At 30.5% G+C, this 15,157-nt stretch overlaps 1 protein-coding gene across 6 annotated transcripts in view; it reads left to right on the forward strand.

The window, feature by feature from the left end:
• LOC105831535 overlaps positions 1-15,157 on the forward strand; it is a 125,815-nt gene that overhangs the window by 76,164 nt on the left and 34,494 nt on the right. The gene's annotated exons all lie outside the window — the stretch shown is intronic.

Here is a 15,157-nt window from a genome sequence, read left to right on the forward strand (position 1 = left end):
ATGTAATAGAAAATACATGAAAATAATTTTATTTAATTTTAATGAATATTGTAACATAATTACAGTATTAATATTTAAAATTAATATTTAATTTAAAAAATGTGTCATTTTGACATGACAACTTATTTTAGAAAAATCTTTGTTAAAGTCGAAAGAATATTGTTCTCAACTTATTATATGATGTTTATATTAGAGATCATATCTATACTTATAATTATTTCCATTATTGTTTATAAATTAAGAAAAACACTTGCGTGAGAAATTTTATCACAAAAATTAAATTTAAAAAAAATTTATACAAATTGAAAAAGCGTTATGTCAGTTTTCTCTCTCTCTTTTAATAAGTTTTTTTATTTTCTGTATTTTTTAATTACAAAGTGTTTGTAAGAACTTTTGTGGAAATAAATTTCACAAAAACACAAAAAAATCGATATTATTACAAAAAGTTATTACATTAATTAAAAAACATTTTAAATTTTAGATAATCTACTTTAAAATACTTTTTCATTAATTTTTTCTTTCTTAAATATTTTTTAATCAAGCAATACTTTAAAACTATAGTGTTTCAAAATAAAACAAAAATATTAGAAAAAATATCAATTTGCAATTTTATATAATTTAAGAAACAAAGTATCGTAAATGCGCAACAACAAGCTAAAAAAACAAGCTTACAGCTCTCTTTTCCTTCCAAAATGCATTTTTGATAATTTTTCTAAAATTTTTTAAATTTTTTATTAAATATGTACAGCAAAATCACAAGCATTTTTGAATTTACGAACGGTGGTATAGTTGTTCCGTTATTTTATTCCGTTATATTATTAATAACTAATAAAGTAATATATTTTGACGTCATTTATTGCCGTGATTATATTCCGATTGTTCTCCGTACCACTTTTGTTCTCGTAGTTAATTAGTTTTATAAAATTAATTTTGCGTAAACTTTGATTAAATTTGTTTAAATTTTATTGTTACATTACAGTTGCTAGAAATTATTTTGTTTTCTCTGACAAATCTCTAATGATCAATTTCTCGTTAATTTTGTCCTTAGTCCACGCATAGAGACGCAAGGTATCGCTTGTCTGACGAATGAAAGGGACGAATATACGTCGTGTTCACAGTTGATCGATTTCTGTGCCGGAGTTTCTTTTCTGTTGCATCGCCCGAATACGTCATCGCGCAATGCATCGAGATGCAAATTGTCGCGAGTACGTACCCGAAGAGAATATCGACCGTCCTCGTCCTCGCACGCGGAAATCACGCACGATTAACCCACGAACGTTTGTGTCACGAAACGTGCGTTACTATGCAGCAGCGAAAGCGTTTCTGAGCCTTTTGTACTTTTGAGCAGCGTATTAACAGCACGTCGTTATGTACGGAACGTCCTTCTGAAATATCACGAATGGACGTGGACGGAATTACAAATTATCTTACTTAATCCTTTTCCACCAAAAGAAATTGCACAAATGCTTTTTCTATTTCTCCTTCGCCCTTATTGCAAAAGCGGCTCTTAATAATATCTTAAGCATTACCTGTCACGCCAGGAAGATGCACGATACGATAAAATATTTGCTCAGGTTTTATGCGTCGCGTCGTAAAAGCGCGCTCAACTGGAGTGATTCAAGTTTGCGGCGAAAACTGCACGCGTCCGAGAAAAAGAAAGGAAAAGCAACGGAGAATAGCGACGTTGATTGCACTCGATATACACGTCAATTGCATCATGAATATCTCGATACAGTCACTAATTAAGCGTTAATTGTTAGCGGTCTCCTCCCTGATTTATGTTGCATATTAATTCTGGCTGTTTTCTCTTTTTAGAATACATTTTTTCGTGAAACACAAGGTGTTACGTTGAGAAAGAAAGTTGTTAACTTGATTAAATTTTTTTGAATGATTAAATTTCTTTACACACACACACAGTTTACAAGTATTTAAGTTTAATACCGACTGAACTGAAATCGAGTTAATAACTTGCTTCTTTTCAGTGGATTTTGCAGAACATCTGACATTTGCTTTAATTTTTTAATTAGTCTTCTCGAATTAAACGGCCAACGTGCAACGCATAGTGCAAACGATTTCGCCCGCTTAAATTTTTACGGAACGGTCTTGTTACGATTTTTGTTTATGTGTCTTAACGCTTCGCATAACTTTTTTTTATCGATCCATGTTGAATATGATTTTCATACAAAATGGACTTTTAACGAGTGCATGTGCGTATATTTATCGCGGCATGTCGAGCTTATCGTTCTGCGCAACCTTGCGGCAAGCAGCTTGGCATTTATTAATTTCAAGTATCATAACATCGCAAGAGAATGCGTTTCTTTGAAGAGAGTAGATGCAATTAGCAATGCTAGATAAATCTTGCGCAAAAAGTACGGGTGCATCTTCTACCAGAGCATCATATTATATAAATCTTTTCAATTTAGTTCCCTTTGATTAAGATTTGGCATTTTTTTCACAAATATAAAAACTTGATCAAAGTTTCAGAAAAATAGTACGTTTATACGTATAAAATTAATAAATTATTAGACTTATAGGCACATCCAAATTTTTTCAAAAATTGTTAGAGTTTTTTTAGATAATTTTCTAAAATTGAGAGAGAGAAAGAGAGAGAGAGAGAGAGAGAGAGTGAGAGTCTTATGAAAAAAAGAGTTTTAGTAATTTAATCGCAAACATGACATAAGAATAATGAAAAACTATATTCATACCAAAAAAGAATATAGAATTTATAAAAAACATTTTACAATTAAAAAAAAAAAGAATTTTTTTGCATTATTTTTGTGAAAGTAGAAAATATTTATGAATTATAAACTCTCTTTAAACATAATTATTGTGAAAATGTGGCAATGTCGCTTGATATTACATTGAAATTACTATTATAAATTATTTTTTTAGTTTTTCTACATCAATATTTATTAACAATAAAAAGAAAATATTTTAAACAAATTAGAGTTTTTAAAAATGCTAATGCCCAAAATTCTTTTTGTTAAAAGATACATATAAATTAAAAATTACGTGACTCTATTATATGTTTTTTAAGTTAGAGAACGTTGAGCGTTAAATCCGTTAAATCCGATCGATATTAACTTTTAATATAGATTATTAATAGAATACTCAAAAAAGTTTAATTTTAAGATATTAAAATATTTTATTTTTGTCTTTGTTTTTTAAATACTTAAAAATGTTTTGTTTTAAACAATTTAGATTTAATTAAAAAAACAATTTAACTAAAATAATTAAAACTGAATTTAACTAAAACAATTAAAATTGAAATTTTTAACAGCTTTAAACGGTTTAATATTTCCAACCCAAATATCATTTAAAACAAAAATATTTTTCAATATTTGAAAAACGTAAGCAAAAATAAAACATTTTAATATCTTTAAAATAAACATTTCTTTTTTGAGTGAAGATACAAACTTTCAAGTCGATATTTTTGTTTTATATTTCGGCTTTTAATATACGTAATATTCGGCCCCGAATATTCTGAGTTTTCCTCGTCGTTAGGAAAATTGATGGGCCGATTATCGCGACGTCGCATCGTCCGGAATATAGTGCCGGGGAAAAAATAACATGTTCGCGCCGAATCCGACCATGAGCGTGGCGTCGGATGGTAATTAGGATGATGTCACGAATTTCCAAGGCCTGAATCGCTCTTGCGAGGTGTTTAACTGCCCGATGACGCCAGGCACGCTGCCGGGCGTCAATGTGTAAACAATAACAGCGCGTGTCTCTGCATGTACATTATGCAAACTGTCTTTGCAAATAAATATTACTTGTGCAACGGCGCTTCATTCCGACTCGATGAAGTGAGAACCTAAATTTTCAAGGATCTCCTCAGTTTCACGAGTTATATATCTAACGAATTTCTCGGATAAATTTGAAATTTATCCAGTGAGAAATAATACATCGAATGGACATCGATTCGACGTCGAATTGATGTCGAATTCATTATCGTTTGTCACTGGGTATATATAATATAAATCTGCACGAATTTATATACAAAAAACGTGACTGCGAACGTTGTGTTACCGAAAGGATGAAAAAAGGGTCTTCAAATTTTTCGTCCCGGGGATTCTAAGGATCTCACATTCAGCTCTGATAGAATCGTAAGATTTAAGGATTTGGATTTGAAGTCTATATCCTGGGGATTTATTCCCATACGAAAACCTCTCCTTGTTTGCTCTATCGAGCCCCCGGTCTCGCGCTAGGGTTTTCCGAGAATCATAACTCGGCGCAACAGCTTCATCTCTGCGCTGTTGCGCGCATTCCGTGAGTAGTACCGTCGCACTTTCTTCGCACGTTAGAAGAAATGGTTATCGACGCGTAGGATCGATTCCACGGCCGTGGCTGGGAACCGGTTCCGCAGCCTCGTCCGACTACGTTTTTGCTTTCCTTCTCTCGTCGCGATGGCTCGATGATCCCCGGTCGACTCGTTTTGGTCGATTACGCGCGGGACCGGCAGGATGTTGCGCAAGATCATGACTCCCTCGATGCGCGTTCCGACGATCGAGGTCTCGACGCGCGCGATCGTTATCCCTTTTTCGGGAGATCGTCAATTCCCATCCGTACAAGTGGATTACTCTCATGACCCACATCGACGTGCGCGCGTTTTCGGAATACCAAAGAATAACACGAGTCTATGCCTCATTGAATAAAATTAAGGATATATCCGATTGAAACGTACGCAGAAAAAAAAACCAGTTAGTGCCAAATTGAAAGTAATGTATTGTATTTAACTACATTGAGAAAAAAATATTGTTAATTTGACAACATTTTCCAATTAAATTAAAATGTTGTCAGTTAAAGAATTTATACGTTTAACTTGAATGCACAAATTTCAATTTAAGTATTTATATAGTTAATTGAAATATATAAATAATATAAAATATAAAATAATATAAATATAAAGTAATTGAATAGACAAAATTTAATTTAGTTGAAAACTTAGTCAAATTAACAACATTTTTTCTCAGTGTATCATTGCTTTATATAGCAACAAATTATTTTTTTTTATGTATGAAGTAATAATAATCTTGCTTGCTTATATAAAATTTTATCTTCTTAAAAACTTTATAATCAAAAATTTCAACAAAACATTATAATATTCGAAAAGGTACAATATGTTGAAAATAATATGTTTTGATAAGAGTAATATTAAAAAATTCCAATTCTGGGTTTGAAAACCGGGTTATTTTGTATTTAATGTTTTTATCTTTTAACACATGAAAATTATTATTGAATAATAAAAACTTTTTTTCTGATGGAACTGTACACTTCTCTATTTAAGCAAATTATGTCTGATTAATTCTATCTTATTATTCTAGCAAAGGTATTATTAAGATTCTCTATTTGCATTTTGTACAATAACTTTGTCAATAATCACTATTTTGTATCGAAAACTTAATTACATTCCATTATATTCGTCAGTATGTTGCATATGTATAATTGATTCTAGATTTAAAGATACAAAATATTTATTATTTAGAACGTTATTTATAAAAATGACACCGTATAGTGAATCGCAGGTGGTAATCAGGGAAAGTTTATTACCAAATTATATATTTACTCAAAATGAAGAGATAATGTGTAGAATATGTGTAAATGTATGTTCGTAACACGTATCCTTCTACATATACTGACAGTAGTAAAAAGCTACAATATATGTGGACTATAGATTAGCAAGAAAAACTATAATCAACCTATACATAGAATAACTACTTCGATGTGAAGACTTTGAATAAGCCTATTAAAACATCTGCATATTTAAGGAGCTGCATGCTATTGTTTAATTTTGCATAATTCGAAATATGTATCCTCCCTCTTTTCCGCGATGCTGAAAATTGGTTCTCTCGCTGCGCTTACTTTGTGTTGCGAGAGCAACTGTCATTGCGATTGAATTTTGACAGCTGTCAAATTTGTATAGATGGTTATATCTATACAATTATTGTTGTAGTTTATTTTTAGAAAGTAAAAAATAAAAAGTTAAATAGCGTCTGTAGTGACTAGTAGAATAAAGTTGTGCAATAATAAAAAAAACGTTCAAGATTATATACATTTATGATAATAATACTAAGTTAGATAAGTCCAAGTTCAAAGAGAATAAAGAAGTATGTATGATTAAATAAAAATAAAAATACTATAATTTATTTTTGTCTTTTTTAGAATAAAAAATGTTTCAATTTTAAACGACGTTTAGCTTTAAACGTTTCAGTGTGTCTTAAATTTAAAGACCATTTAAGGGAAACATCTTTAAAACAAAGCTAGTAATAAAATATTTTTTTATCATCTCAAAATTAAACATTTTTTTTTCTAATTCCTAATTCTCTTTTTTAAATGTACTTTTATAACAGAAACTGACGAAATGTCACTCAATCTCTCGACGTAAATCGCTCGATTATTAACATCTAAACGCTTGCGCGCGCGAGAACGTTGAACATAAGTGCTTGATATCGCGTATTTGACGCGGCTCGACATAAACCGTAATATCACAAGTGTGCATCCATCAAGCCGAATGAATTTAAGCTTCGAATGGCAAGCATCAGATGAAGGTTAACACGCGCTCGACACATTTAAATAAGTAGCTTATCGGACGCGCGAGATTGCTGCGGCGACCTATTTATCGTACAAAATAAACACCCCGGTTTAAATTCTATTCGCAATTTTTATCGGCGAATGACTCATCGCAACGCGCTCGAAATGTTCGTGTCGGAATTCTATTGTGCGAGCGATGATCATTTGAGTAGGGAGTCCACCAAGATATTATTTTTATTATAAATTAGAATTGTTACTATATGAATAATGATACCATCGGTGATCTAATTTATTTCAGCATTTTGAGAAAAGTGTTTTATGTTTGTGACTATAATTGTATGGTAAAATAATGATAAAAATAAAATTTGACTATTTTAAATGTTAATATAATAAAATATCGTGACTGGAATGGTAAAAATAGAACAGAAAATTATAAATTTATAATTATACATATATTGAATAAATTTATAATTATAATGTCATTATACATATATTGAAAATAGTAACATATTTCTTACTTTGTAATAATTAATAGCTGCAATTGGAATAACTGGATATATAAATGACATAAAAATTGATTATGAATTAAAGTAATTAAATTATAATAATTGCAACTACTTTTGTCTTTCAGTGTAAAATTTATTTTATTCTAGAAATATGCTTGAGAGATTTGTGATCTTCTTGAATACAAATAAATCCTTTCCTTTTTAATACTCTCGCAAGGTATTCTCTCCTTTTAATCGTTTTAGGGGCGGTGGGAAGTATACTTCCTATCTCATTTTCTTCGGTTTTCGATATAACTGAGGCCTGTTACATCGTATAATCGTGAAATATAAACTATACTTGTTAATGATAGAACTATGCACTACTATACGAGTTTTGCTTCAATCATATATTTTGCAATTGTTATCAAACAAATGACGAAAAATGCTTGTTTTTCATGATAAATTCATTCTAGAAGTCTCCTAAATGTAAATAAACTTTTTGATCATAATTTTAGATTCTAGAGATGGCGAACTAAGTCATATTATATAAATTGAAGTTGCAGAAAGTGTATTGTTATTATTTTGTATTTAACAAAATATATTGCAAAAATGTTATTTTCAGCATATGAAATTTATTCATTCACTTAATTTATAAGTTAGGTGTATAAAATTTTGTACTTAATGGTTATTTGGGTTGCTGATTATGAAAACGACCTAAAAAATGTAAAATTCAAAAGGGCGGCTACAAAATATCGAATAAAATGATTTCAAGAATATAATTTTGGAAATTTTTTTATCCAAAACTATGTATTTTAGCGAAAAGAGACCTTTTTTATTACAAATTTTGTAAAGAATATGGCTATATTTTTTAGCCCCAAATTTTGAATTTTTATGTTGACGTCCGCCATATTGGATCCGTCATTGTTAATTTTTACATTTTGATCTCGGATTCGGTTTTAGTATGATCTAAAACATACAGATGCGACAAGATCTATCCGACATAATTGCTAGAAAAAATGTGCCCTTTAAATAATACGAATTAATTTTTTTATTTTCGCCGTAATGACATTCGTAATTGATTCGCGGCGGAATTTTTCCTGTTGGTACGCACTTGATTCAAATACATGTGTATTTTGAAAGTTAAATATTTTATTATTTATGATGTTTCTTGTGCTGCGCTACCGCGTATCGGTATTACCACCCTTTTGACCCCCTCTGAAAGAGCAACCAATTTTTCTCCTCCTTTTGAGATCGTTTTACATGCACGTTTGCCTTCCTTCGCCTTCATCTCTTAAAATTGATGACACAGTCACTTGAGGATATACATCGGATCAAGTTTTCACAAGCTTTATGACGGTAGATAGACGGTAGATATGCATTCATCCTGTCACGGCGACACATGAAGTACGTAATGTGGTGACTTAATAATCTCGCGTGAAAGGAACATCAGCTCCCTTTTTGTTTTTCTCATCTTTGGTCAACTCTCATTTTCACTAATTGTGAGAGAAAAGTATTTGATATTTATAACTATAATCGAATGTCAAAATAATTATAGTTATATAGAAGCTCCATTTTGATAATTTTATTGCTAATGTTAGTAATAATTAAATATATTACATTGACAAAAAGAATTGCAATTATTATAATTATAGTGAGTAATAAAAATGGTTATAATTTTTAATTATTTTTTATTTTAATTATATTTTACCTTTTTGTACATTTAATTTTTTTGTAAATAATTAACGTTTGTTTAGGTCTTATTAAGGTTTTTAGAATCACTTATTATGAATTTGTAATTAAAATTTCAAAATTTAAAATAAAGAATCCAATATAGTAAACTAAAAATTTTTTTTAATTTGAGTAAGATCCATATTTTAGAATTTTTTTGTTCAAAATCGCTATTTTGTAATTAAGTAGCGATTTTTTTATATAGCCTTAACACTGATCTTCAAAATGAATCTAAAAAGAACTCGCTATCTTAATTTTTGTCGAAGATATAGATGTGTATTTTTCATTTTTATGAGTTCTCTTCCTTTTTTTAATGAACTAAAGCCAATTTCTACCAACGTAGATTAACTTTAATCTCGGATTAACTTACTTTTTATCTCTTTCTAATTTTTGGAACTAGAATGAGATAACAGTAAATTAAACCGAGATTAAAGTTAATCTACGTTGGTAGAAACGGGCCTATATGATTTTTTTAAGAACATTGTATTCAATTGGATATGAATGAATTAAATAATGGCAATTGCGATTTTTTTTCAGTGTAACACAGTGTATGTAATTATTATTAATAGTTTTAACATTTAATTATAGTCACGAATACTAAATGTTTTCCTTTTTTTTTTAGAGTTTTTATCTGGTTAATCGAAAAACACTGGATAGAATATTTAAAATATTTCATATTTCTGCCGTTTTATTCCTAACTTATTTAGCTAAATGCCAGCAACATTCGTTGTAATTTCATTGTTTGATCCGTTCATGTAAGTTTCATAGAAGTGTCGAGGCAAAGGAAAAATGGATTACGAATACATGCACGATATAGTGCTTAAGTAGCCGTCCTTCTCGTACGATTACATATAAATTTCTCACTGGTTTTTTTATGTGTCATGGACTCAATCTTTGTGAGTCATTCTAATCATATGATTAAATTACTACGGAATAAATATGCAAAGATTAAACAAAATCAATATAAAATCAATTTCAAATATTTGGATATTTTGTTTTTAATTTGAAACTTGAATGTATGAATGTATGAAAATTGTTCGGGACTTTAAAAAAATATGATTAAAAAATCAAAATGTTTTAATCTATTTAAAAATGATATAGAATGTTATTTGAAACTAATATTGCGTTAGTTTTTGTGTAGTTTCCAAGAAAGTAAAGATTTAAATTAGAAAGTTTTATACATAGAATCTTACACACACACACACACACACACACACAGTATGTATTATTATATGATATATACATTAAAACGCATACATAAAATAAATTGATATACATGAAAATTATATAAATAGTCAGAGCAAACTTTTTTTTATTTCCCTGCAAAAATTCTATTTTGTTCAGTAGTGTAGTAGTTTTCTCGTATACAAGGTAACGAAAGTTTGTTTGTTAACTAATGATGATTTTCGATGAACTAAAGAAATATACTAAAATATACTAAAAAAATTGGCAACACTATTGTGAAAATAATTTTAAAAATGATTACGAGTTGTAAGATTCCAAATATAGGTAAAATAATCTGCTATATATACCGCACTTATTGAAAACTTATTTACCAGGCATCATTTGCTACGTTTAAGATAAATAACCTACCTATATCAATAAAAACTCTACATACATCATCTTCTACTAGAAAAATAATTCTAAAAAGTGAAATTTTATTTTTTTATATTAAAAGACTTTTCAAAAACTTTGCCGTATATCAAAAAGGTAATATTTATATATTCATAATAATGATTATTCATGAGTAGGACAATTAAACTGAACAAAGAATACAAGTGTTAGACACTTGTACATTCAATATTTAAGAGAAGGCTAAAGTTGTCCTGTTTTACCGATAATTTTCCTACTCACTAATCTTTTAATTTACAGAATTAAAAATTTTTCTCCAAAATTAAAATATAGACGATAACAAAGCTGAGCTGTAATGATTTTGTAAGAAAAATTTTAAAAAAATTTAAAATTTTCGGCTTCTAGCGTCGACTCGTAACAAAATGTGTCTGATGTAAAAATTTTAAACCTTGTACGCATAAATCAAGCTTGAGCCCAAGCGAAAATTTAGAAACAATACCACGCTTTCAAAATGAGCGTAGGCGTTTTAATAAAAAGTGTTTAATGAATACGAAAATTTCGTGTCTGAAAAGAGCAATTTGAAAAACTTTTTTTAATTCTCAGTATGAAATTCAATTCATAAGCTAATATTAATACATAAACTTTAATTCTGGGAAAGGTTTTCCAAATCTGTAAAAGAAATACATACAAAATTTTGTTAATAATGTGCACGAATGACTTTACATTATCGACTTTTGACCAGCAGTTTAGCATCCCCTTAAAACCAATAGTGATCCCATGGAATCTAAATATATGCTGAAATTTCATCAGTTGTGTTTAATCCTAGAAGACAAATGCAAGGTACATTTTTACTCCAAACGAAATTCAAAATACACTTATTTTCGCACATTTTTCATGTTTCTTTTGCTCTAATTGTAAGTGGATTTGTCAATACTTCTCTGACAAAATTATGACGTTTACATACATCATTTTCCTCACAAAAAAAGGAAAAAATGCACTATTTAATTATTAATTTACTACTGGTAGAAAGAATTATCAAAACACCCGACAAGTGGGATGACGTTTCCTTGCCTTTATCTTTGAAAGGCGATTTCAGTTTTGTCCATGGTTAATAATATTAATTGCTCTTGCTGAGATTTATATCAATCATACCTCCTCAACTTTAAATTCTTGATTTTTTAAGTTTTTAATTTTTCCGCGTATATTTAATTTTTTTTCGTAACTCTTTCCCCATATTTCAACCCGCTTTCCAGGTGACTCGAATTGCGTTTACGACAGGAAGAACGCGAGCCATTCGGCTTGGCGGTATATAGATGGAAGAGAGATGAAAGTGCACTCTAGATATTACGCTTCTCGGTGGTAGGAAGCTTTCGTCCGCTGATTGCGCGAATTATGGGGAGCGGCCCGTTTTCAGAAGTTTCCACAAAGCCCCATCGCCACTCTCGATAGTTGGCTCGGTTGTCTATACAACGATATAGTTGGCGGAGCGCCACTCGTGCAACACGTGTACGCGTCGCCGGGATTTCCGCAAAGATTCCGGAAACGGATGGCGGCGAAATCCCGTTTCCGAGAGTGCGAACGACGAGCGTATTAAGCTACGTGACATCGCGACGCGACGTTCCGTCGATACCAAACGATTAATCTCGTTGCCCGCCCAATCTGATCGACTCCGTGCCAAGTAGCGATAGTTCCTGTTTTGTCAGTCGTTTAAGAAAGTGTCATTCGCAAAAAATATGGACGTGATGACGAGAGGATCGCGAGCTTCGTCTTGATTCACCACGTTTATTAAGGCAATGGGGTTAACTTTCGTAATTATGACGAATTGAGCTTCTCATTCCGTACTCCGGTTACATGTCAATTTTGAGGATAAACGCACACTTGAACCGACTTGAAATTTCACCAATTTTCGTGAAGCCGCTTTAACGACAAGGCTGGCCGATATAGTCGTACGTTTGCAGCGACGCGTTAATAAATTACGAGGAACGATATATATATATTTGCGAAAAGATCGAACAAACTAAATATACGCAGAATCAATATCTTGAAATTGAAACCGATATCATTCGCACGGCGCGGCGTGCATGGTAGAAGGGAAAACGTTTGTATCTCATGCACGACATTTCCCTTGTTTTTCCATTCACGTCAGAGAGCGATGTTCATTGTCCCAGTTCCAAGGTGCTGAGATGAAACGAGGAGAGGAAATATAAATTTACGACAAAGGGGCTTGATTTTACATTAAATTGAACACGAGCCTTTGTCTTAAAGATTAATGGTCCATTACTAACAGCAAATAGCTTATTTGACATTACAATTTACACCTCTGGGAAAAATACATAGTTCTCCCAAAATACGGTTATAACCCACTTTGGGTCCTACGATTAAGTAATCGAATTATGTAGATTGTTTTTAAGTAAAAATTATTTTTTCGTAACTGGATATACCGACGGAACTAATGGAGAGATTTGATTAGTATAACTTAAAGATCTTTGAGATATATAGAATAACTAATTGCAATTTTTTATACAGAGCTAATTTAAAAAAATAAACGTAAAATTAGGGTTGTGAGCGATCAAAATAATTTGATAACTTAGTCGTGGTCTTCAAAGTGGGTTATAACCCCATATATGTATATATATATATATATTTTGGGAAAACTATTTATCTCCAAATTTATTACTTGAAAATGACGTTAAAGAGCAAAATTTACGAAGCTTTCGAGTTACCTCGCGTAACGGTGAATCCCTTCACGGCTCTTTACATGTTTTTCGCGAAAATGTATTTCGTCTCGCAATCTCCCTGCGATCTGTCGTTACATCGACGTCTGGCTGCATCGCGTAACGTCGATGACGTCGTCGGTAAGTTATGTAAGCAGCAAATAAGCAATCAGACGACCGACTTACGTTTTGTCGCTTGCAGACGACTCGGAACTTGTCGCCTCCAGGCGTAAGTTAGAATTGAGAAAAAATACACACACATATAATAATATCAATTATATCAATTTATAATTTGAGTTTTAACCTTCAAAGTGCACACTGGATTAGCGTAACCCGGATAAATTTTTGAAGTTGCGGCATTTCTAAAAATCTACTTTTGGTTTTTGCAAAATATCTCTTGTTCTATAACTTCTTTGGCTTTTTAACTGAAATATTCTTTTTCTTCATCAGATTTTCTTCATCAAACTATCGATTGAAAAAAAGGTTTAAAATTAGTGTATATGAATCAGAGATACACGTAAATAAAAACCACAGGGTTAGGGAAACCCATGTGTGCCCAAATCAGGAGTTTTTTAATGCCCCCTGAGGGTTAATATTATTGTATAATATTAATCCTGAAATGCTGCTGTTAAATTTCCATTTTTCCAAATGCTAATTAAAGTTTAGTACAATTTCTGTTGTTAAAATTTTAATAGCTTAAAATAACATTAATTAAGATTTTGTATGTATAAAAATAATGTTAGTTTAGTCATTTTAACATTTTGCAATTTATAAAATAGAAAAAAGTGTAACAAAATTTTTTATTCTATCTTTGGGTAAATTTGCATATAAAGTGTTAGTGTAAAGAGAAACATATGAATACTTTAAGATTAATATACATATATGTATGTATAATAGTATAAATGGATTAATATATATATTATAATATTTTCATATATATTATAAATTATTTATAAAAACTTTTTAAAAAATAATTTTTAAAAAGGCGCTGAGTACATGCGTAGTATAAAAAGTTGTTAGACAAAAAATGTAATAATGTAATTTTATAATATGCTTATAATTTTTTTCGAAGCTCTTTAGCTTAGCTCGCAAGTCGGATTTTGAACAGGCATCTTATTCATTTACTTTTTGGACCGCATTTTCCATTTGGCATCACTGCTCTTTGGTACACAGATAATCTCGCTCTTCACGTATACTTGACGCGGAATAATTCCGCATTTTTATAATAACATACAATATATGTATATGTATATGTATATGTAATTTAAACACTGATGAGATCAGTCTATTTTTTAAATCAAACTACTAAAAATATAAAATTCTAATTTGAGGAACATATATAACAAAAGAGATTTCTGAAAGTCTTGATTAATTTTTTGTAAAATTGTGAAAAAAATTAACTTATTGCTCGATATGTTGACCAATCAGATTAGACGCTTTGTACATGAGAGTCACACACGTGCGTGCACGACGGACGTTTTAGAGGCAGTTTGCTACATGTTTCTGCGAGGATAGGACACGCAAGGGGGCGTGGCGACAAAAGCGGAAGTTAAATCGTTAAATTTTGCTACCTTTTTTCCACGAGGCTCGCGAGACTGGCGGAAATCCACCCTTTATTATTTGAAACTCGCTGATTCTCGGAATACAAATCGTTAAACGCTATATTTTTAATGAAAAATGCGATATAGAGAGACGAATAGCTTGTAAATCGCATTATCACGAAACAATTTTTTTCCCAACGGCATTTGTTAATATCTTTAGTGTATACAATATAATTATTAAAAACTGTTATATCTCCCCCAAATATGTCTGTACATAGATATTAAAAATATAAAATACACTTTGATTGCACTCCAAAAACACATGTGTAATCTTAAGACATTAAAATGTTTTATTTTTGTTTTTTGTTTTAAAAAATGTTTCAGTTTTAAACGGTGTTTATACTAAAAAACGCTAAAATATTTAAAGCTGCTAAAGATTTTTCAATTTTAAGTGATTTGTGTTTTAAATCTAAACACATCGTTTAAAACTAAAATATTTTTTTATTATTTAAAGATACGAAGATTAAAAAAAGCATTTTAATATCTCAAAATTAAATACTTTTATGAGCAATGCCTGAATATAAAT

Source organism: Monomorium pharaonis, chromosome 1 (assembly GCF_013373865.1).
Source record: "Monomorium pharaonis isolate MP-MQ-018 chromosome 1, ASM1337386v2, whole genome shotgun sequence".
Lineage (NCBI taxonomy): Eukaryota > Metazoa > Arthropoda > Insecta > Hymenoptera > Formicidae > Monomorium > Monomorium pharaonis.